Source organism: Mirounga leonina, unplaced genomic scaffold, assembly GCF_011800145.1.
Source record: "Mirounga leonina isolate KUSES-001 unplaced genomic scaffold, KU_Mleo_1.0 Mir_167, whole genome shotgun sequence".
In the NCBI taxonomy this organism is placed as follows: Eukaryota; Metazoa; Chordata; class Mammalia; order Carnivora; family Phocidae; genus Mirounga; species Mirounga leonina.
Genome location: NW_023270422.1, coordinates 3,080,969 through 3,105,645, shown reverse-complemented (window position 1 = coordinate 3,105,645; position 24,677 = coordinate 3,080,969). Strand labels below are relative to the sequence as shown.

Below are 24,677 nucleotides of genomic sequence, written 5' to 3'. Positions count from 1 at the left end.
CCTCCCCTGCTCTCTTTTGGTTACTATTTACATGGAATCTTTTTTCATCCTTTCACTATTAATCTATTTGTGTCTTTGAGTCTAAAGTGAGTCTGTTGTAGCCTGCTCATCTGTCCTGCGGTCCTGTTCCTGCACTGCCTACTCCTATTGTCTGCATGGAAGCAGCTCCCTCAGCTGCCTGGTGGTAGGCAAGAGGACTTTGGTGAGCCTGAGAAGGCACAGGCCTGCCCTGGGCCTGCAGGTTTGTGTGTCTGTCTCCAGCACTCTGCAAGGCTGGAAAAGGAGGAATAGCCTGTCCAGAATCCTTGCAGGACAGGAAAAGAAGGGGAAATATCAACATGGAAAAACTCTACAATGAAAATGAAGGAATGGTGGAAATTGAGGGAAAGCCAGAAGATGAAGCAGAGCCTGATGATGAAGGAAAATCAGATGTGAGGAAAAGCTGGAAGTGGAAGGGAAACCAGGCCATGAGGGAAAGCTCCAGAATGAGGGACAGCCAGATGATGAAAGACAACCAGAAGGTGAGAGAAAGCAAGAAAAGCAGGGCACGTCTGAAAATGAGAGAAAAACCACATAGTGAGGGCAAGCCAGAATCTCTGGCAAAAGCTGTGGCTGAGCCATGGGCTGCCAAAAAGCACCTAGCTGAAGATTATGTGCCCAGAAAAGCAAAAAGAAAAATGGGAGGATGGATGATTCCTCCAAGGACCATCAGGAGGACTTACAGGAAAGGCACTTGGTTAGTGAGGAGATGATGAGAGAATGTGGAGATATGTCAAGGGCTCAGAAAGAGCTAAGAAAAAACCCCAGAAGATTCATTGTTTTCATTGGACGCAAAGAGATGTACAAGATGTCAGGAGAGTGAGTGGCAGAGGTAGGGGCCAAAGGGGCCCATATCTTTAATGCCTTTGGCCTTCAATTCTAATTTCTCTGATGAGAATATTGCTGACCATGCTTTCCCTGGCAGGCATTTGCTAGGCTAAGTGATTTGACGTTAAGCTGATACTTTGCTGTTGGTGTCAGTCTTGTTGCCTGCAGCCTTTTGATCCAACTACAGTGTTCCCTGTCTTTCTGTAGGGGACTTCCCCCAGGTGCCTGGAAAAGATTGTCATGGTCCATTGCAAAATAACAATAAAGAAAAAAACATTTTCAGAACCACACACACAAAAAATAAAGTGAGTCTATTGTAGACAGAATATAGCTGGATCATGTGGTTTTTATACATTCTGCCAACTGCTGTCTTTTGACTGGAGAGTTTAATCTCTTTACATTTCAAGTAATTACTGATCAGGAGGGACTTACCTCTGTCATTTTTCTATTTGATGTAACAATTTGCTATTTGCCTTATAGCTTTTTTTGTCCCTTATGTCCTGCATTACTATTCTTTCATGTTTGATTTTTTTTTGTAGTGAAGTGTTTAAATTCTTTTCTCATTTCCTTTTGTATATATTCTGTAGCTATTTTTCTCTATGGTTACCATGGGGATTACATTTAACATCCTAAAGTTATAACATTCTCATTTGAATTTATACCAGCTTAACTTCAGTAATTACATATAAAAACGCTGCTCCTCTACAGCTCTGTCTTCACCTCTTTTGGTAGTTGATGTCACCAAATAACAACTTTATACATTGTGTTCCTGCAAACATAAGCTAATAATTCTTGAAATGCATTAGTGTCTTAAATTATCCAGAAACAAAATTTGGAATTATAAACCAAAGTTACAATAATACTAGCTTTTAAGAAAATGTATTTGTTTTTAAAAATCCTGTACAAAACAAAAAGTAGAATCACAAACCATTGTTATAATAATACTAGTTTTTATAATTACCCATGTATTTACCTTTATTGAGATCTCTGTTTCTTCAAATGGCTTCAGGTTACAATTTCATTATACCTTGCAGGACTCACTTGAGCATTTCTTGTAGGGCAGGACTAGTGGTCACATACATCCTCAACTTCTGTTTATCTGGGAATGTCTTAATTTCTCCCTCACTTTGAAGGACAGTTTTGCCAGAAATAGGATTCTTAATTGACAGTTTTTTTATTTTAGCCCCTTGAATATATCAACCCACTGCTTTCTGCCCTCCAAAGTTTCTGATGAGAAATCTGCTTAAAATCTTACTGAGGATCCCTTGTATGTGATAATTCTCTCCTTTCTTGCTGCTATCCAGATTTTCTCCTCTTTTGGAAGTTTTATTATAATGTGTCTCAGTGTCAATCTATTTGAGTTCATCTTATTCAAAGTTCACAGAGCTTCTTGGATGTTTATATTCATGTCTTACATCACATGTAGGAAGCTTTCAGCCCTTATTTCTTCAAATATTCTCTCTGCCCCTTTCTCACTCTCCTCCACCTGGGACTCCCACAGTATGTATATTGGTCCACTTGATGGTGTCCTACGAGTCCCTCAGGTTCTGTTCAGGCTTTTATGAACTTTTTTTCTTTCAGTTCCTCAGACTCAGTAATTTCCATTATCCTATATTCAAGTTCACAGATTCTTTCTTCTGCTTGCTCAAATCTGTCTACGGCTCCCTCTAGAGAATATTTAATTTCAGTTATTGTATTTTTCAGGTCCAGAATTTCTTTTCAGTTTCTTTTTAAGTTTTCTATCTCTTTCATATTTTCATTTTGTTCACACATGATTTTCTTGACTTTATCGACATCTTCCTTTAGTTCTTTGAGCATCTTTAAGATAGCTTTGTCTAGTATACCTTCCACCAGGTCTAGTATACCTGCCACTGTTTGTTTTTTTAAGTAGGCTCCATGCCCAGCATAGAGCCCAAGGGGGGTGGGGCTTCAACTCACCACCCTAAGATCAAGATCTGAGCTGAGATCAAGAGTTGGAAGCTTCACCAATTGAGCCATCCAGACACCCTGCCACTGTTTGATTAATTTTTTGTTGTTGATTTATTTTTTTCCTCTGAATGGGCCATAGTTCCTACTTCTTCTTGTGCCTTATGAATTTTTTGTTCAACACTGGACACTTGAATCCAAAAATGTGGTAACTCTGGAAATCAGATTCTCCTCTTTCCCCAGAATTTGCTGGGCCTTGTTGCTGTTTTGGTTTTGTGGGTCTTGTAGGTTTTCTCTGTGGCCAGGGTCATCATGAGCTGTAAATCTCAGGTCTTTTCAGAGCCTTTTAGGCAGGCATGGTCACTTCCTAAAATTCTCCCCATATACAGTTGGTTTTTTAAAATCTTTATTTAAAGTCAATTTAGTTATCATATACTCTATTATTAGTTTGAGGGGTAGAATTTAGTGATTCATCAGTTGCATATAACATCCAGTGCTTATTACATCAAGTGCCCTGCTTAATGCCCATCACCCAATAATTCCTTCCCTCCACCCACTTTCCCCAGCAACCCTCAGTTTATTTCCTTGAATTCAGCATCTCTTATGGTTTGCTTCCCTCTCTATTTTCATCATATTTTATTTTTCCTTCCCTACCCCTATGTTCATCTCTTTTGTTTCTTACATTCCACATATGAGTGAAATCATCTGGTATTTGTCTTTCTCTGACTGAATTATTTTGCTTAACATGATACGCTCTAGTTCCATCCATGTCATTGCAAATGGCAAGATTTTATTCTTTGTGATGGCTGAGTAATATTCCATCATAAACACACACACACACACACACCCCACATATTCTTTATCCATTCATCTATCAATGGATCTGGGCTCTTTCTGTAGTTTAGCTATTGTGGACATTTCTGCTCTAAACATTGGGGTGCATGTGCCTCTTTGAATCACTATGTTTCTATCCCTTGGATAAATACCTAGTAGTACAATTGCTGGGTCAGAGGGTAACTCTATTTTTAACTTTTTGAGGAAGCTCCATACTCTTTTCCAGAGTGGCTGCACCAGTTTACATTCACACCAACTGTGTAAGAGAGTTCCCCTTTTTCTACATCCTTGCTAACATCTGTTGTTTCCTAAGTTGTTAATTTTAGTCATTCTGACCTGTGTGAGGTGGTATCTCATTGTGGTTTAGATTTGTATTTCCTGGATGACAAGTGATGTGGAACATTTTTTGGTGTGTCTGTTGGCCATTTGTATGTCCTCCTTGGAGAAATGTCTGTTCATATCTTCTGCCCATTTCTTGACTGGAGTTTTTGTTTTTTGGGTATTGAGCTTGATAAGTTCTTTAAAAATTTTGGATACTAGCCTTTTATCTGATAAGACATTTGTAAATATCTTCTCCCATTCCGTAGGTTGCCTTTTAGTTTTGTCAACTATTTCCTTTGCTGTGCAAGAGCTTTTTATCTTGATGAAATCCCAATAGTTCATTTTTGCTTTTGTTTCTCTTGCCTTTAGAGACATGTCTAGCAAGAAGTTGCTGTGGCTAAGGTCAAAGAGGTTGCTGCCTGTGTTCTCCTCAAGGATTTGGATGGATTCTTGTCAAATATATAGGTCTTTCATCCATTTTTGAGTTTCTTTTTGTGTACAGTGTAAGAAAGTGGTCCAGTTTCATTCTTCTGCATGTGGCTGTCCAATTATCCCAACACCATTTGTTGAAGAGACTGTCTTTTTTCCATTTGATAATCTTTGCTGCTTGGCCAAAGATTAGTTGACCCACAGAGTTGAGGGCCCATTTCTGGATTCTCTATTCTGTTCCATTGATCTGTGTGTCTTTTGTGCCAGTACCATGGTGTCTTGATGATCACAGCTTTGTAATATAGCTTAAAGTCCAGAGTCGTGATGCCTCCAGCTTTGGTTTTACTTTGACATATTCCTTTGGCTATTTGGGTTTTTTTCTGGTTCCATACACATTTTGGGATTGTTTGTTCCGGCTCTGTGAAAAATGCTCATGGTATTTTGATAGGAATTGCATTGAATGTGTGGATTGCTTTGGGTAACATAGACATTTTAACAGTATTTATTCTTCTAATCCATAAGCACGTAATGTTTTTCCATCTCTTTGTGTCTTCCTCAATTTCATTCACAAATGTTCTATAGTTTTCAGAGTACAGATCCTTTACCTCTTACGTGAGGTTTACTCCTACTTTTCTTATGGTTCTGGTGCAATTATAAATGGGATCGATTCCTGGATTTCTCTTTCTTCTGTCTCATTGTTAGTATATAGAAATGCAACTGACTTCTGTGCATTGATTTTGTATCCTGCGACTTTGCTGAATTCCTGTATCAGTTCTAGCAATTTTTTGGTGGAGTCCTTTGGGTTTTCTACATAGAGTACCATGTTGTCCAGGAAGTGTGAACATTTGACTACTTCTTCTCCAATTTGTATGCCTTTACTTCTTTTTGTTATCTGATTGCTGAGGCTAGGACTTCTAGTACTCTGTTGAACAGCAGTGGGGTTAGTGGACATCTCTGCCATGTTCCTGACCTTAGGAGAAAAGCTCTCAGTTTTCCCCATTGAGAATGATATTCGTTGTGGGCTTTTCATATATGGCTTTTATGATATTGAGGTATGTTCTCTCTATCCCTACACTGTAAAGAGTTTTTATCAAGAAAGGATGCTGTACTTTGTCAAATGCTTTTCCGGCATCTATTGAGAGGATGATATGGTTCTTGTCCTTTCTTTTATGAATGCGGTGTATCACATTGATTGATTTGTGGATGTTGAGCCACCCTTGCAGCCCAGGAATAAATGCCACTTGCTCGTGGTGAATAATCCTTTCAATGTACTGTTGGATCCTACTGGCTAGTATCTTGGTGAGAAATTTTGCATCCATGTTCATCAGGGATATTGGTGTGTAATGCTCCTTTTTAATGGGACATTTGTCTGGTTTTAGGATCAAGGTAATGCTGCCTCATAGAATGGGTTTGGAAGTTTTCCTTCCATTCCTATTTTTTGAAACAGCTTCAGAAGAATAGGTATTAATTCTTCTTTACATGTTTGGTAGAATTCCGCTGGGAGTCCTTCTGGCCCTGGACTCTTGTTTGTTGGGAGATTTTTAATTGTTGTTTCAATTTCCTTGCTGGTTATGGGTCTGTTCAGGTTTTCTATTTCTTCCTGTTTTAGTTTTGGTAGTTTATTTGTTTCTAGGAATGCATCCATTTCTTCCAGACTGCCTCATTTGTTGGCATATAATTGCTCATAATATTCTTAGAAATGTTTGTAAAAATCAATCAATCAATCAATCAATCAAAGAATTGTTTGTATTTCTTTGGTGTCGGTGGTAATCTCTTCTCTTTCATTTGTGATTTTGTTTATTTGGGTCCTTTCTCTTTTCTTTTTGATAAGTCTGGCTAGAGGTTTATCAGTCTTATTAATTCTTTCAAAGAACCAGCTCCTAGCTTGGTTGATCAGTTCTCCTGGTTTTTTGATTTTTATATCATTGATTTCTGCTCTGATCTTTATTATTTCTCTTCTCCTGCTGGATTTAGGCCTTAGTTGCTGTTCTTTCTCCAGCTCCTTTAGGTGTACAGTGAGGTTGTGTATTTGAGACTTCTCTTGTTTCTTGAGGAAGGCCTGTATTTGCTGTATACTTCCCTCTTAGGACTGCCTTTGTTGCAACCCAAAGGTTCTGAACTGTCATGTTTTCATTTTCAGTTGCTTCCATGTATTTTTAAAATTCTTCCTTAATTTCCTGGGTGACCCATTCGTTCTTTCACCACCATGTATTTGTGTTCCTTCCAAATTTTTTCTTGTGGTTGGCTTGAAATTTTAAAGCATTGTGGTCTGAAAATACGCATGGTATAATCTCCATCTTTTTGTGCCAGTTGAGACCTGATTTGCGACCCAGTATGTGATCTCTTCTGGAGAATGTGACATGTGCACTCGAGAAGAATGTGTAGTCTGCTGCTTTAGGATGAAATGCTCTGAATATGTCTGTGAAGTCCATCTGGTCCAGTGTGTCATTCAAAGCCCTTGTTCCCTTGTTGATCTTCTGCTTGGATGATCTGTTCATTGCTGTGAGAGGGGTGTTCAAGTCCCCTACTATTATTGTATTATTATCAATGAGTTTCTTTAATTTTGTTATTAATTGGTTTCTATATTTGGCTGCTTCTAAGTTTGGGGCATAAATAGTTACAGTTGTCAGATCTTGTTGGATAGACCCTCTTATTATGATATAGTGTCCTTCATCTCCACAGTTTTTGTTTTGAAATCTAGTTTGATAGAAGGATGGCTACTCTGACTTTCTTTTGATGTCCATTGGCATGATAAGTGGTTCTCCACCCCTTCACTTTCAATCTGGAGGTGTCTTTGGGTCTACAATGAGTCTCTTATAAGCAGCATACCAATGGGTCTTGTTTTTGTTTTTGTTTTTATCCATTCTGCTACCCTATGTCTTTTGATTGGAGCACTTAGTCTATTAACATTCAGAGTAACTATTGAAAGATATGAATTTAGTGCCATTGTATTACCTATAAAGTTGTTGTTCCTATAGATTGTCTCTGTCCCTTTCTGATCTTTGTTACTTTTGGGCTCTCTCTCCACTCAAAGGATCCTCTGTGATATTTCTTGCAGGGCTGGTTTAGTGTTCACAAATTCACAAATTAGTTTTTGTTTGTCCTGGAAACTCTTTATCTCTACTTCTATTCTGAATGGCAACTCTGCTGGCTAAAAGCATTCTTGGCTGCATATTTTTCCCATTTATCACCTTGAATATATCATGCCAGTCCTTTCTGGCCTGCCAGGTCTCTGTAGACAGTTCTGCTGCCAGCCTTGTATATCTACCCTTGTAGTTTAAGGACCTCTTGTCCCAAGCTGCTTTCAGAATTTTCTCTTTATCTGTGAAATTTGCAAGCTTCACTATTATATGCCAATGTGTTAACTTATTTTTATTGATTTTTGAGGGGTGTTCTCTGTGCCTCCTGGACTTGAATGCCTGTTTTCTTCCACAGATTAGGGACATTCTCAGCTATAATTTGTTCAAAGAAACCTTCTGTACCTCTCTCCTTCTCTTCATCTTCTGGGACCCCTATAATCCAGATACTATTTCATTTTATGGATCACTTTGTGATCCAATAGTAGTCTTTCTTCTTTTCAACTTCCTTATTTTCCTTCATTTTATCTCCTGTATCACTCACTCTCTCTGCTGCCTCATTTATTCTCATTTTTATAGCTCCCATTTAGGACTGTGTTGTGGTAATAGCATTTTCAAATTCAGCTTGACCAGAGTTTAGTTCTTTTATTTCTACAGCAAGGGATTCTCTAGTGTCTTCTATGCTTTCTTCAAGCCCAGACAGTATCTTTATAATCAATGTTTTAAATTCTAGTTCAGACATCTTATATCCGTATTGATTAAATACCTGGCAATGATTACTACCTCCTGTTCTTTCTTTAGGGTGAATTTCTCCATTTTGTCAATTTGTCCAGAAAACAATAGAAGAAAGAAAAAGATAACAATAATAACAACAACAGAAAATGAAACAAACCAAACAAAACACAAAACAAAACAAAATAAGAAAAAAACAAACAAGAAACAAAACAGAACAAGACAGAAAACTAGATCCTGAGTGTGTTTTGGTGTACTTATTACAAGAAACTAGATCCCAAAATAGGAATGAAAGAAAAACTGATATATACATGCAAAAATAAAGTAAAATACAATGAAAGGAAACCAAAAATTATATATATATAAAACATATATATATATATATATAAATTAAAAGAGAATAAAAAAGAATTGAAAAAAATAAGAAAAGAGCTGAAAAAATACTGAAAGACTAAGGAAAAAAACAAAACCAACAAATGCTATACACTGTTTTCCCCAGGAGCTGAGGTTTTGCAGCCCTCTGTGGTCAGTGAACTTGGTGGGACCCAGTTGTTCAGGCTGGTCTTCTGGAGGAGGGGCCTGTTGCGCCAATCTCCAGGTCCACTTGCCTTAGTGGAAGTGTGCCTCCCATGCACAGGGAGAGAGGTCTTAGTGTAAGCAGCTCTGGATTCTACCATGTGGTGCTGTTTTGCTCCCTGAAGGCTTTCAGCACTGATGGTGGGATGAACTGGTGGCGCCTTGCTTTCTAGCCCTGGAACTGAAAGTTTGCACCTCCCCCCCCCCCCCACTCTTCAGTGAGCCCTCAGAAAAGCAGTCAATCACTTTTGTCTCCCTGGTTTCTGTCCGAACTCTGTGTTTACCCAGCATGTGATGAAGCTTTTTTTTTTTTAAGATTTTATTTATTTGGCAGACAGAGAGAGAGAGATCACAAGTAGGCAGACAGGCAGGTAGAGGGAGGGAGAGAACCAGGCTCCTCGCTGAGCAGGGAGCCTGATGTGGGGCTTGATCCCAGGACCCTGGGATCATGACCTGAGCCTAAGGCAGATGCTTAACTGACTGAGCCACCCAGGCACCCCTGATGAAGCGTTTTTATCTCAGGCATGCGACTGAGTTTCAAAACTCCAAATCTTATGGACTTCTGCAGCGTGGACCCGTGCTGTTCCTCCTAGGGGATGGAGGGGGGTCAGTCTCACCACACTTCTGCCTTTTGCTGGGTCCCTGCCAGGAAAGCGGTCACATGACCTTGCACTGGTTTGCAGTTTATGGCAAACTCTGCCCACTCAGGCACCCCCATTATTCTTGTGTTCTTGATTCTCAGGATCCCCGGGGATCCTGAGACCATGCTGTCCCACCTGGGATTCCAACCCACTTCACCACCTGAGCACCTTTAAGCCAGGAACATCCCCCACTGTAACAGACTTCTGAAAGTTCTGATTTTGCACCCCTCTGTCTATACTTTGTGGTAGCCTCCTTAAGCTAACTCCCTACCCTCTGTTGTATTCTCTAATATATCACCCTGGATTCAAGTCTCTGTACTTCCTACCTTCCAAAAAGGGGTAATTTTCTATTTGTAGAATTGCAGCATTTCTTTTCTCAGATCTCTGATTGATTTTGCAAGTGTTCGGAATGATTTGATAACTCTCTGGCTGTATTCGAGTGACCAGACAAACCCAGGTCCCCTACTCCTCTACCATCTTAACTCCACTCCTACAGTTGTTTTTGAGTGTCCTAGTCTTTATGTCTGGCTCCCAGAAGGGGAAAAATAGAAAGATGAAATGTGGGGGTTGGGGGTGGGCATTGGCTCTTTAAATCCCCAAGAAGTCACTTCAGCCAGAGGAAGGAGGGGCTTGCTATAATCAGGGAGGTACAACAATGGGTACTCACTTCCGTGTCTGCTCTTCTGTGATAGAAACAACTATTAGCAGTCAGAGCACATATCTCTGAGGTTTGGAAGACAGAGTCCTTTCTGCCCACCTTGACTCCGGCAAGCTACATTCAAGCTGCTCCAGGAACATATGCCCAGCTGCCTGTCACATGGCTGACGGGTGGAGGATGTATAGCTGCTACTGTGTTAAGAGCTAAAATTGACTGAAATTAACTGAAACTTTAAAAAAAAGATTTATTTATTTATTTTAGGGGGAGAGAGAATGTGTGCACATGAGCGGGGGGAGGGGCAGAGGGAGAGGAAGAGAATCTTCAAGCTGTCTCCCTGCTGAATGCTGAGCCTGATTCAGGGCTTGATCCCAAGACCCTGAGATGTTGACCTGAGCCAGAACCAAGAGTTGGCCCCTTAACCGACTGTACCACCCAGGTGCCCAAACTGCAACTTTTTATCCAAGCCTTCCCCTGGAAGCTGCAAGCCTTCAATAGGCTCCAGAGTTCCCAAATATTTATAGCAGAAGATTCTGCCAGTGTAGTTACTGTCTAGGTGGGGAGACAGATTCCTGGTGCTTCCTATTCTGCCATCTTCCCAGAATCTGTGTTTGGTTCTTTTTTACATTTCAATGTCCTTGTTGGTATTCTCATTTTGTTCATGAATTTTTTCCTGCTTTTCCTTGGTTATCTATTTGTGTTCTCTTATAGTATATTGAGCTTAAGATGATTATTTTGAATTTTTTGTGAGGCAATTCATATATTGTTTCTTTAGGATTGATTTCTGGAGATTAATCTTTTTTCTTTGATTGGGCTATGTTTCCTTATTTCTTCACGTGCCTTTAAAAAAAAATTTTTTTTTTTTTGTGGTCTTCGACTGGTTTCATACCAGAAAAGCCCTCACCAATCAGCACAGCTAGAGATGCTGGGAGCCTCTTAATCCTTTTCTGAGGATGTGTCTTCTCTGGGCTTGTATGGTAATCTCCCAGAGACATTTGTCTTTTCTTTTTTCTTTTTTTATTTACTTTTTTAAAAGATTTTATTTATTTATTTGACAGAGAGAGACACAGCAAGAGAGGGAACACAAGCAGGGAGAGTGGGGGAGGGAGAAGCAGGCTTCCTGCTGAGCAGGGAGCCCGATGCCAGGCTCTATCTCAGGACCCTGGGATCATGACCTGAGCCGAAGGCAGACGCTTAACAACTGAGCCACCCAGGCACCCCTGCCCTTTCTTTTTTAGAAGCTAGTAATCTGTCACTTCCTTTGGTGTCTGTCTATGGTATTGCAAGTCCTGGGTGTTTCAACAAGCCTCTGAGCTCTCTTTTGCTTTCCACGGCCCCAGGCATCCAAAGTATGTTGGTTCCATCAGCCTTCTGAGGCAGGTGAAACCAAAACCAGTCCCTCAGGAAGCGTCTCGAAAAGCTGAAATGTTGGACATACATTCTACTCTTCTTTTTTTCCCCTCCTGAGGGAGAAGGTACATGTGGGATGCTTTCTCCCTATTGCACCAAGCTTTCTAGCTTGGGGAAAAGACTATTGGGTTAAAATTAAACAGCTCTTCTTACCTATTTCAATTTGTCTGTTCTTGGCTTTGAGCCCACCTGGGGTACTATGACTTATTTAGTGATTTCTAGAGTTCTCATAATGCTTTTTTTGGACTATATATTGTTGTTTGGTTGGTGTCTTTGTGGGGAAATGAGATCTAGGGCTTCCTATTCTGCCATCTGATTGATATAACTCCCTTCTGGTAACTTATGACAGCAATAGGAATTAATATGGATAACAAAAAGATGCAGTGAGCAAAATTCATGAGGAATAAAGGACATGCTATCAAGGAGTCATATCCCTGAAAGGCCTGAGCCTCACCTCCCTCCCTTCACTGTGGATGGAGAAACCAGCTGACTATCCCTCTTGCATAAGGTATTGGCCAATATGCTGGAAGTCTTGGTTTTTGAATTTGGGGGAAGTCCATCTTGCTGGGGAGGCACAATGTCCCATAAGTTGGTGTCACCACTGGGTGACAGGTGCCCTGATGACAGGGGGAAAGGAAGTACCTTATGGACTGGTGCAGGGCACTGTGAGAGGGCAGAGCTTGAGTTGGCTACTGAGGGTGTGTTGGAATGGAAAGGAACATTCCAGGAGAGTTAGGAGTGCTTTCTATATAAGTGTAGGAAAATTAAAATAAAATAAAATTTACCATTTTAACCATTTTTAAGGATCCAGCTCAGAGGTAGTAAGTAAGGAGTGTTTTTGTGCAAGAAGTAATTTTATTTTGGGAAGGATAATCTGGTGCTTTTTCAATGGCTATTTATTTATTTTTGTTTATTTTTTTGAGAGAGAGAGAGAGCAAGCAGGGGGAGGAGCAGAGGGAGATGGACAAGCAGACTTTGCACTGAGTGCAGAGCCTGATGCAGGGCTCAATCCCACAACCCTGAGATCATGACCCTAGCAGAAATCAAAAGTCGGAGACTCAACTGACTGAGGCACCCAGGCTCCCCAAGACTAAAATACTTTCAGAGAAAAAAAAGTAAAAAGACTACTTAAGAAGTAATAAATCAATGAATAATTGAGCATTGTTTGTCATATTGGCTAAGGAAATGATCATTTGATTTGAATAATGTTGCAAAATGGAAAAGAAAGAATTAGTATCCCCATTCCTCAGATAAGGAAACTGAAGATCTGTTGAAGTGACCTGCTCCAACTGCACAGTATGAAAGTGGTGTATCCAAGACTAGAACCTAAGTCTTCACGTTCTGACTCCAGGCCTCTTTGCACCACCCCTTGTTGGACAATCCACCTTCCTGAAGCTGAAGCTTCCTTAGTCTCTGTAGAAAATTACCTCCGAGGGAAGACACAGGATGCCAGGGCTGGTTAGCAGCAGGTGACAGCAGTGACTGGACTCAGGGCCACGTGCTGGACAGTCTGTCCTCAGGATATCACCACTTTCATTCTAGTGGGAAAGAACATGGTTTGGCAGGTCAAGAAAAGGAGTTTGGGGCGCCTGGCTGGCTCAGTAGGAAGAGCATGTGATTCTTGATCTCTGGTCGTTGAGTTCAAGCCCCATATTGGGTGTAGAGATCAGTAAAAACCAAACCAAAACTGGGGTGCCTGGGTGGCTCAGTCATTGAGCGTCTGCCTTCAGCTCAGGTCATGATCCCAGGGTCCTGGGATCGAGCCCCACATCGGGCTCCCTGCTCTGCGGGAAGCCTGCTTCTCCCTCTCCCACTCCCCCTGCTTGTGTTCCCTCTCTCGCTGTGTCTCTCTCTGTCAAAAAAATAAATAAAATCTTTAAAAAAAAAAACCAAAACAAAACAAACAAACAAAAAACTCAAAAAAAGGAGAGGGGTTTGAATTTTACAAATGACTGCCATTTGTCGAGAGGCACGGTCCCTTCAGTCTCGCCCTCAGCAGTGAGGCCATCTGCGTGCTGTTGACCGCAGTGGCAAGCTAGGGCCCTGGAATCAGAGCACTAGGGCTGGCATAAGGTGTATGGGGACGACAGAGAGCGTGCTGCTTGCTGGCCAAAAAGCCCTCAGCCAGAACAAGTCCCAAGAATAGACTTTGGAAGCCTAGGAGATGTGCAGTTGTTCTGGAGGAGGAAAGGACAGTGATGAAGCTTGCCATATAAGCCCTTTGTGGAGGCCGCCAGCCAAGGATGAAGACAGCCTGCCTTGGGGCCAGATTCTCTCCTCTCTGGGCAGCCTCAAAATAGGCCGTGTGACTGGGTCTGTCTGTCCCACTGGAGAGTTGAACTCTAGCTTAAAGGGGGCTGAGTCCATGTGGTCCAGACCTCTCCCCAGGGATGGGTCCCCTCTGCCCATCCTCAGCTCTGCCAGAGGCTCTCCAGCTTCCGGGCCAACACACTCTATACGTGGGTGGTTATGAGAGAGAATGTGGTAAAGCCCGGTAGAAGAGGCGTGGGGGGACCGTGGGCGGGACAGCCCTCCGGGTCAGGGGTGGCCGGGCCAGGCAGCGCTGGGAGCCGGCGGGTGGCCACCACAGGCCTTGGGCTTGCTGCACGGGGACCGTGATGGCCTCTGGAGTGGGGAGTGGGGGCGGCAGTGCGCGACAAGTGGGGGGGTTGACTTCACACGGTGGGAACCAGGGAAAGGTGATGGGGAGGCTAGTGGCCTGATCGGACACGCCTCTGGGAAAGCAGGCCCTGTGGGAGCCCAGACACGGATGACTTCAGACAGAGGGCCCGGAGGGAAAGGAACAGAGTCAAAGGAACAGAAGATAGGAGTGATCAGAGGTGCCTGGCTGGGAACCCAGGGAAGGGGGGGTGGAAGGAGTCACAGGAATCATGCAGAGTGTGGCCCAGGCGTAAGGGACAGAGAACTGTGAAAGGCCCCCCCTCGCTGCGTCACCTTAGACTACAGACCACTTGACGTTGGGGAGCCCGCCCACACCCTCTGGGTGGCTAAGAGTGCATGGAGTCCGCTCCCCAGGGACATGGCAGGGGGGAGCACCCCGCATGCCCCCTGCACTGGCCTCTCCATCCGGAAGGACTTTTCTGTCAGCTCGGGGGTGGCGCTTCTATTCCCTCAAGAAAAGACAACAACTTAACTGGGGCTGTAACTGGTCTACAGAAAGAATTTTATCATAATGATAGAATTTGTGCAGCTTCCAGACTCACTTGAGCCATTAGCAGAAAATTATCAGCCCCCAAAGGTACGCATACGTGTGGGGATATGTCAGGAAAGGCACTGGTTTCCCCGTCTTGCTGTTTGACCACTCTGGTCGGGCCGCCCCAGCCTGCAGTAGGTGCTGGCGAGGGGAAGGAGGGGTCAAGGTCGGGAGGAGAGCCACTCCAGAATGTGGATGCTTCCCTCCGAGCACCCCGGGGCTGGCTTTCTGGAAGTGCTAGACCTGTGAGGCATTGTGCTGGCCCTGGGCTCCGGGGACATCTGCCAATACCCACAGGAGGATGGGACAGAAACTGGGGGAGAGCCCGGGCACTCCGAGGATGAAGCCCTGCAGACAGCGGGGCCGGTGCTTTAGCCAGGGACAGCACCCACTGTAAAGTGACCTTGATGTTGTTCTTTTTGTTTGTTTATTTGTTTGTTTGTTTGTTTTTGAGAATGAGCACATGCCAAGGACTTATTTAACTCATTAATGAAGGGACAAGTAGGATGACAGAGCTGGTTTAAAACGTATTTTAGTCATTGAAAGATTGTAGGAATAAAGTTGCTAAATTACATACAAAACTGGTCAACACCCCAGGGCAATAAAACTGTAACCTCTGGGTTGTAACCTGTTCTACTGGACAGTGACCATTTGTATGTTTGCAGGACAAAACTCACCACGTTGCTATTGGGCAAGGATAATTTGCATTGCTCTCAGTGAACATCTACCCCAGGAGGTTTATAAATTACCCTCTCAATAGAGTGCATTCAGTGAAAACCAGCATGCCTGCTGCTGGAGAGCAGATGGCCTCGAGTGGGCCTGTTAGTGGGTGCTTTGGGGTGGCATTGGGAGAACAGGCTCTCAGCTGTGTTCCTGTTTCCAAGTTCAATATAGTTCTTTTCTTAAGTGCTCCCCCTTTTCATCACAGATAAGCTCCCAATGTTACCCTGAACACAGGAAGGCTGGTCTGACTCGCTGACACTCGCTGACACAGGCCCAGCCTGAGGTGTTAAGCCAGGTCAGACTCCTTGTCATCTGTCAGGCGAACTGGAGCTCAGAGCGTTAGTAACAAATGAGGCCAGAAAATTAACCTCACGTTATGGACATTGCATGTGGATTCAAGGACTGCATCTTCAATAGCCTTTACCATTCCAGAGATTTAAAAATTCTCTTACGTGTTCTACTCTGAGGCTGGGACACTCAACCCACGAAAGGAATCTCCACTCAGTTTTTCCTGCAGAACCTATAAAAGGAGGTGAATTCCACCCTCCTCGAAGTCCTAAAAACTGCTAAGATTCCCAGCCTGCGAGAAAATGTCCTTTCTTACTTTTCCCCAGGAGGGCTTTAGAGGTATTATTACCACATTTGAAGTCCAATCCATGTTCCTCAATGATGAGTTTATCATACCTGATAAAATAGAATTTATTATCAAATATAACACTACAAAAAATGCAAAGTTGCACAATTTGTCCAGTTATATCCTGATTAAAAATAAGGACAGATTCTTTTTTTTTTTTTAAAGATTTTATTTATTTATTTGAGAGAGAATGAGAGAGAGCACATGAGAGGGGGGAGGGTCAGAGGGAGAAGCAGACTCCCTGCCGAGCAGGGAGCCCGATGTGGGACTCGATCCAGGGACTCCAGGATCATGACCTGAGCCAAAGGCAGTCGCTTAACCAACTGAGCCACCCAGGCGCCCATAAAGACAGATTCTTATTGAATGTACACAAATAATGCCATTCAAAACAAAGAAACTCAATAAAACTATTTGTTTATGAATTCTGAGGTAGAATTAAGAATAAGATATTAAAAAGTGAGGGCGCCTGGGTGGCTCAGTTGCTTAAGCAGCTGCCTTCAGCTCAGGTCATGATCCTGGAGTCCCAGGATCGAGTCCTGCATCGGGCTCCCTGCTCAGTGGGGAGTCTGCTTCTCCGTCTGACCCTCTCCCTTCTCGGGCTCTCTCTCAAACAAATAAATAAAATCTTTTAAAAAAAGATATTAAAGAGTGTTTCATATCAACTTGCAAAAGCATAGTCTATTAAATTGAGGTTAGAGAAAGATGGAGAAAGAGAAAGGGCTTCATCATATTCTAATCAGAAAATAAGATGCAGATTTCCTTCATTCATCCACTCAGGTCACCTTAATTAATTCTTTTTCCAAGGGATCTTGTATCTAAAATTCTCTGCTTCTGGACTACAGAGAATCCCAGAAATCTTAACTCCATTCCCTGGGACCATCTGACAGCATCTAAGCAATGTCTGCTCCAAAACTGTATCAATGACTGTTCCTTGAAGTGGAGTCCTTTCCAAGGGCTTGGAGACTCTTCTTTCTGTTGAGGATGTAAATTCTCTCCTGGTTTAGTTCAGCTGGGACCTTGTTTCCAGAATCCCCTCTCTGCACAGTGCTGGGTGAGAGGGAGCCCAAAGAGAAACCAGCCCAAAGTTAGGAGGGCAGAGCCTGCGAGTGGTAGCCATCACCCAGTGGTGACACCTGCAGGTCTCACAGGGGGCCAGCTGGTACTCTTCCTCATGAGCGCCGGCTGACAGTGCCCAGGCCCATCCCAGACCAGAGGCAGCAGCCTCGGACACCTGTCCAGCAGTACCTGTGGGGACCTGGCATCCAGGGTGCCCCACCACCTCCAGCATGGAAACCTGAGTGTTACCAGGGATGCGACCATCAGCTCAGCCCTCTGTCTCCACACTGGGAACCTCCTGCTCCCAAGACTAACCCTTCTCCTGAGTGCCAGGGTATCACACCTTAGCCTTTCTGTGGTTTTAAAGCCAGGTTCCTGAACACACACACACACACACATTCACTCATACATCACATATCTGTTCAGTCTTCTATAGCTTTGAACTTATGAATGGAATCATAGTCCTAACTTTTCCGACATTTAGATTTTTCAACATTGTTGTTTCCAAGTTGATGCACAATCACCTTAGTAACTTATCATTTTTAAAATGGCAGACTAAATACCCCAATGCCAATTTGTTATTTTAACAGAGAGAAAACCCAAATTCCAGTCTTGCATTAATATAATATTTGGCAGTGAAGAATTCATCCACTTTTATATGTTCTTATGAACAAATCCATTAAGTATGAACAAATTTTGCCCAAGTTTTAACACAATTCGTTGTTTCTCTTCAGACTTATTATTTGCAGACGTTTGGAACCAAGGAAAATGAAGTTTACTTTCTTCAAACCTTCTATAACTTTCTATTTTCATTCAAGGTGTATTTTAACAACCCTCTTTCTCATTCTGGAGTAAACAAACACTTTATTTTAGACAAATGAATCTCTTTTCCTTGATAAACAAGAGCACATCCTGAGTGCACTGTCGTTATTTCTTTGCCACGTTGCTCCTGGTATGGTCTCAATCGCCAGTGTTAATTATCAGTGTTAACCTAAGTCATTAACTTCTGTTTCACAGACAGACTCATTTTAGCAGTGTCACACATAGGGGCCTCTGGAGCAGTTGCTGAGACAGAACTGGGGGTGCAGATGGTTTCTAGGGTCCAACACTTGGGAGGAGAGGGAGAAAGCAGAATTGGGCAGAGGAAAGAGTCAGGGCCTGTGGGACCAGAAGTGACAGAGAGAGGCATCCTGCACTGGATGAATAGTGGAGGCTGTGAGCCCCCCTCCCTGTTCAGTGGTGACTCCCAGGCAGGCACATCTCCAGGGAGGTGGCTCTGATGCAGAGGAGGAGCCTGGCAGTGTGTCCCTCCTCAGTGGGGCACCCTGGCTGTGCACCCCCCATCCACCACAGCCAGTGAGGCTCACAGACATAGGAGACCCTAGAGCTCACCCATCAAAGTGGAAAAATGGACACACTTGTAACATGGCCCAAAGGTATCACCACTCCGTGACATATAAAAATAAGAAAAATAAGTACTTAAAGATTATCTGTTGATTAGTTTAATATTAATGCAAGTCTTAAAGTTAATTAAGGATCTTGGAAATGATACATAAAAATGACATTCTACCGAACATAATTACTATTGGTATAACAAAGTTTGTTAGATTTGTAATTCAATAGAGTTGAACACGATTTTACATTTTTTAAATCTGAAAATTTATATGGAAGTAATATTAGCTTACTTGATAAATATAAGAAGTATAGGAAGTTCAGATTATTTAATCTATTCAGGATAAGACAAACTCAAATTTATAAAAAATAAATGTATGCTTGCATTATACTTCACATAGGTTAAAACCAAGAAAAAAGCATGTTAGCTGTTTTTAAACCATACTTATTAACTTAGTATGATTTGTTTAATCACTTTGATTAGATTCACTTTGTTTCTTACAGAAAATTGGGGAGAAATTTTTTGGGGGGAGGAAGATTTTCTCTTAAAAGTTTGGCACATTAAATAAAGTATTAGAAGTTCAGTTTCTATATTTTCTGGGAATTCTGGGAACATTAAATTGATGTAAGCATTATTAGTGGCTATAAACCAATCAGAACATTTATTTATTGTGATAGACTTTATAATCTAATTTATTAATACACTGATATTCTATATAATATAATATAATATAATATAATATTAATACAGAAAATATTTCAAATGCTTGATGTGAGAGGTAAAGAGAAAATGAGGAAAGTCTCACTGGAAACACAGAGAAAGCACTTGCAGCTCTCTTTCTATAACCTCAGCTCCAGAAATGTGAAAACTCCCTGATCTAGCCCTTAAAAACCATTCTTCTTCTTAGGGACCCAACAGATCATTTTGATGGAGGCGAGCACACAACAGACAGAAAAAAAAGGTGACTAAAGCAGATTTTTTGTCATCTGTCATCTGTGAGAGTCGATCCCACCCACCTCAAAGGAGCTGGGCCTCCTAAGGGCCAACCATAAAACCTGGTTCTCAGGCATTGCTGCTGCTAGTGGGGAAGAAAGTACTGGATCTGGCCAAACCAGAACCAGAATCAAAGCTGGCCAAGAACCAGAAACAAAAACAGAAGCACAGGGTCAAGAGAAAAAGAACCAGCGAGTCAGTGAAGGGAACGTTCTAGTGCCATTTGGGATTTACCCTGGGGATCAAGCATTAGTTCTATAGCCTTGAGTCACTTGCAGGAAGGGGAGTTCTGTGGCTCTGTTGGGTGAGTCCGCCAGGCATCTCGATGGGGCCTCCAAAATTGTCCAACTCATTTGTAGAAATAAAAAAAAACATAACCTTCATTCAAATGTAGATTGAAGACATGTAACACATTTATTGAACTCGCTAGTAAGGAAACAAGGAGGATGGTGAAGCTAATGGTCACGTTACTCTTTTGAAATATCTTTCTGGTGGGCTTAGCTGCACCCCACAGTTTACACACGAAAAAGTCCTGTTGATTATCTCTATATGATGGCAGGATATTATGGGACTCCTTTGGTTATGGCTGTCTACCTGGGCCTACTGAGGCACGTGACCAAGAGTGAGAAATTAAAGGATCCCACAGGCACCCTGATGTGCATGTATAGAAACAGCATGTGAAGAAGAGAGCTGATTGCTGATCATAGTTCTCTGAGGACTGCAGGCTTTTCCAAGGTCCACATTTTGATGTGGACACAAAGCCAGTGGTGACTTCGGGTATCACTCACTTCCTGGGAGACTAAGGCCATCATTCCACAGAAGCTCATACCACCAGCCTCCCCCAGTAGCTCCACAGAGGGCTTCTCTCCTGAAGAAATCCGCTTGCCTTTTATTCAGAAGTTTGTTGTATTGAGTCAATGCCAAAAAAAAAAAGGTTACTAAAACTTTCACTCCAATAAAAAGTTGTAGTTGCCTACATTAACATGCTTTGTAAGCGCTATCATTCCTACCAATTACCAGTTTCTTTCAACATAGTTTATTCCAGAATAAATAATATCACAATATGCTACTAGGCCACGTTGATATTATTTTAAAAATGCATCTGATTTGGCAAAGAGACCCATCAATTACAAACTGCCGCCTTAGCTGAAGTCTCCCAGGAGATTTAGGTAGCCACAGAATTTAGGACTCCTCTTCTTTGGCTTTTTCTTTTTCCAGGGTTTCTGGGCTGCTCAAATTCTGTTCTCTGGTTCTTCAAGCCACCAAGCCTGCCGACTTTCTATGTGAACCCCTGCGACCCCTGCTTAGCAGGGACTGGGGTCCTTAGTCTACAGGCTAAAAGCCACAGAAAACAAGAACTTGCGGCTTCCTTCTTCCAAATACAGACTCCATTCAAGGTTGGTCTGCTCTGGGGGCCCTCTAGTGCCTCCTCGAAGCTGCTTATATTTTGTCCTGAGTTTATGGCTGTTGTCTGAGGGAGAGTTGGTCTGTGAGGGGCCATTATCACCCCTGCAAGCACCTTCTACAGATGGCCCTTGGAAAGCTAAATTCTTCATTTTTTTTTAATCTTTTTTTTTTTTTAAAGATTTTATTTATTTATTTGAGACAGAGAGAATGAGAGAGAGAGAGAGCACATGAGAGGGGGCAGGGTCAGAGGGAGAAGCAGACCCCCTGCTGAGCAGGGAGCCTGATGCGGGACTCGATCCCGGGACTCCAGGATCATGACCTGAGCCGAAGGCAGTCGTTTAACCAACTGAGCCACCCAGGCGCCCGCTAAATTCTTCATTTTAAGTAGTCCCCTTTTACCTGCGTTAGGAGGAATGTCTCAACTAAAGCTTCTGAGGATGAACTTACTTATTCCATTTTTTCTATATATTTATCTCACGTGCTGGTGTCTTAATTCAGTACCTTGACTCTCCCTCTTTTTCTTCTTGCTTGGTTCTCTTCTGTCCCCTGTCCCCTCTCCCCTCTCCATGGATCTCAGGTTAGACAGCACTTTGCATCTTACAGATACTTTGGCTCAAAAAATCTTTATTTGGTTTTTAAAATTTCTCTGAAAAACCAGGGTGAACACTACACTGTGACCATTTCACAGATGAGGACACAGAGTCCGTAACCAGCTCAGGCCACAGGGTGGAAATATTAGGACTGGCACACTGGCCCTGATGGAGCTCCTGGGTCCCTGGAGATGGTATCTGGTGCTAAGAGCTGATGTTAAAAGACAGTTTCTGGGTCTATAGCAGAAGTGTAAACTACATTTTATTAAAATGCAGGGACTTTCAGAAAATTAGTAAATTGTTTGGACTTTTAAAAAAAAGGCATTTTCGAGCAGCTGTAAATCATTGCACTAAGATGTGATCAAGTCTCTGCCTGGTATTGGTGATGTGTTAGGTGAAGGCAATATTGTCAATGAGTAAAAGGGGATACTTTCCTGAACCTGTAATTGTGTTTGACATTTGAGCAGCATAAACGGATTTACAGATGGGATTGCTGAGTTGAAGGTGTTACTGTAGCTGAGGGATGTTTGGGGCAGGACTTTGAAAACAAACCACCGACATGGGGAAGCATTTCAGGATCACATGAGAAGTTTGAGGAACAGGTTAGCCGGCTACCACACACCGGGTGGTTTGCGGAGGAAGGGCCCCATGTCAGCTCCGGGAATTGCCTCAGAAACACGCGCAGGGACCTTTGCCTTTCTATGCTGCACATTTGGTGTCACAAGCTTCACCCCCCACAAATGTATTACCAAAATGTATACATTTGGCTTTCTAGTCCATATTCAAACTGGCTTTTAAAATTCATTTACGTATCTTAGAACTTCAACTGACAAAGTTTTCACATATATATTTAATACATATGTGGTCAGTACATATATTTACTTATGATTTATTGTGTTATTTTCTGAATAGCAGAAATCTATATGTTCACATTTTACTAGAGCTTCAGTAATCTTATTTTCATGGATGTTTAAGCAATTTATAATGCATGCATATCTTTCACCATTTGTGTTGATTTGAGAACTCAGTATGTAATTCATCATTAGAGACCAGGTCATTGTGTTTTTGTTTTTTCATGTTCCTGTGGGGTCCTAACTCACTTGTCAAGAATAGGATATTGGAGGGTCGCCTGGGTGGCTCAGTCATTAAGCATCTGCCTTCAGCTCAGGTCATGATCCCAGGGTCCTGGGATCGAGCCCTGCATCGGGCTCCCTGCTCGGCAGGAAGCCTGCTTCTCCCTCTCCCACTCCCCCTGCTTGTGTTCCCTCTCTCGCTGTGTCTCTCTCTCTGTCAAATAAACAAATAAAATCTTAAAAAAAAAAAAAAGAATAGGATATTAGAGGGGCGCCTGGGTGGCTCAGTTGCTTAAGATCGAGCCCAGCGGGGAGCCTGCTTCTCCTTCTCCCTCTGCCCCTCCCCTTTGCTCATGCTTTCTCATTCTCTCTCTAAAATAAATAAATAAACTCTTTTAAAAAAAGAATATGATATTGTAAATTTTATTGTGATTTTTAAGTTTCTTCTTTAATGGATTTAATGGAAAGTACAAGAGAATTGAGTCTACATGAACTGTTTTCTGTATTCTTCTTTGTTTAGGGTTTCATTATTAATTATTATCTTCCTGATTATAATTATAAAGTGATGCTAACTTTATCATCATCCTATAATTATTTAGCATTCATTATTAATTAGCATTTGTTAGTGCTTTCAGTGTATGAGACTATCAGTCAATCCACATAGACAGACATTTAAATATTATTAAAACTTCCAATTGTTTATAAATAGACGGAGATTTGTTTTCAGGTTTAGATCATTTGTTACCTGTCCCCAAGAGTATGGGGTTGATTTGAATGTAAAGAGCTACGACCCAGAGCTGCTCCAGGGGCCCTCGGTTAATGGCTCATCACATAGGAGCACTCTGAGTCGGAGGGCGACACAGAGAGCCTGTGTATTAGGCACTTCTCATCCCTCCCCACCAACATGCTTCCTCCCCAACTAGTCCCCCAGAGGGCCCCTCACCCTCTCCGAAGTCCATCTGCCTTTCTGCTCTCATATCAGGCCTATTGCCCAAGAAATTTTGAGGCACTTTACAATATTAAGATAGGCAAGGGGTGCCTGGGTGGCTCAGTCGTTAAGCATCTACCTTCGGCTCAGGTCATGATCCCGGGGTCCTGGGATCGAGCCCCGCATCGGGCTTCCTGCTCAGCGGGAAGCCTGCTTCTCCCTCTCCCTCTCCCCCTGCTGGTGTTCCCTCTCTTTGCTGTGTCTCTCTCTGTCAAATAAATAAATAAAATCTTAAAAAAAAAAAAAAGGCACATAGGCAAAAGGGCTCTCAGATAAAAGCAGAGTCCAGAAACTTTATAGAGCAAGGTGATATAATTTTTCCAGACAGCTGGCATGGATCATCATCATCATTTGGGGGGGGTGGGGAACATGGTTATTTGTTTTTTGTTGTTGTTTTATTTCTTTGCTTCTTTTTTTTTTTTTAAGTAAGCTGTACACCCAATATGGGGCTCAAACTCATGACCCTGAGATCAAGAGTTGAATGTTCTACCAACTGAGCCAGCCAGGCGCCCTGGTGGTTATTTTGACAGCTTTATTAAGATATAAATTATGTGCAATTGACTGCACCTACTTAAATGTATACAATTGGGTAAGTTCTGACATGCACATACCATGTGAAACCACCACCACAATCAAGGTAATAAACACATCCATACACCACAGTTAATTCACAGACATGACTGTGCAACAGCCCTCAAGGGAATGCAGGAAAGGGAATGATTTTCTGGGCAGAAGAAGCACCTGAGCAGGGTACATGGATCATGAGCATAGGAAACACTACCAATATTAGCCACAGGGAAATTCAGATCAAAGTCACAATGAATACTACTTCACACCCACTAGGATGGCTATCATAAAAAAGGCAGATAATAGAAAGTGTTGGAGAGGATGTGGGGAAATTAGAACCCTCGTATACTGCTGGAGAGAATATAAAATCTTGATGCCACTGTGGAAAACAGTCTGACAGTTCCTCAAAAAGTAAAACAGAGTTACCATATGACCCAGCAATTCCTCTGCTAGATATATACTCAAGAGAAATGGAAACATACAGCCACAAAAAAACCTGCACACAGAGGTTCATAGAAGCATTATTCGCAATAGCTAAAAAGTGGAAACATCAAATATCTATCAACTGATG

General features: G+C 42.3%; 1 pseudogene; it reads left to right on the top strand.

The window, feature by feature from the left end:
• The first annotated feature begins 338 nt into the window (after nt 1–338).
• Nucleotides 339–19,698, top strand: LOC118016426 (annotated as a pseudogene).
• Nucleotides 19,699–24,677: the final 4,979 nt, after the last annotated feature.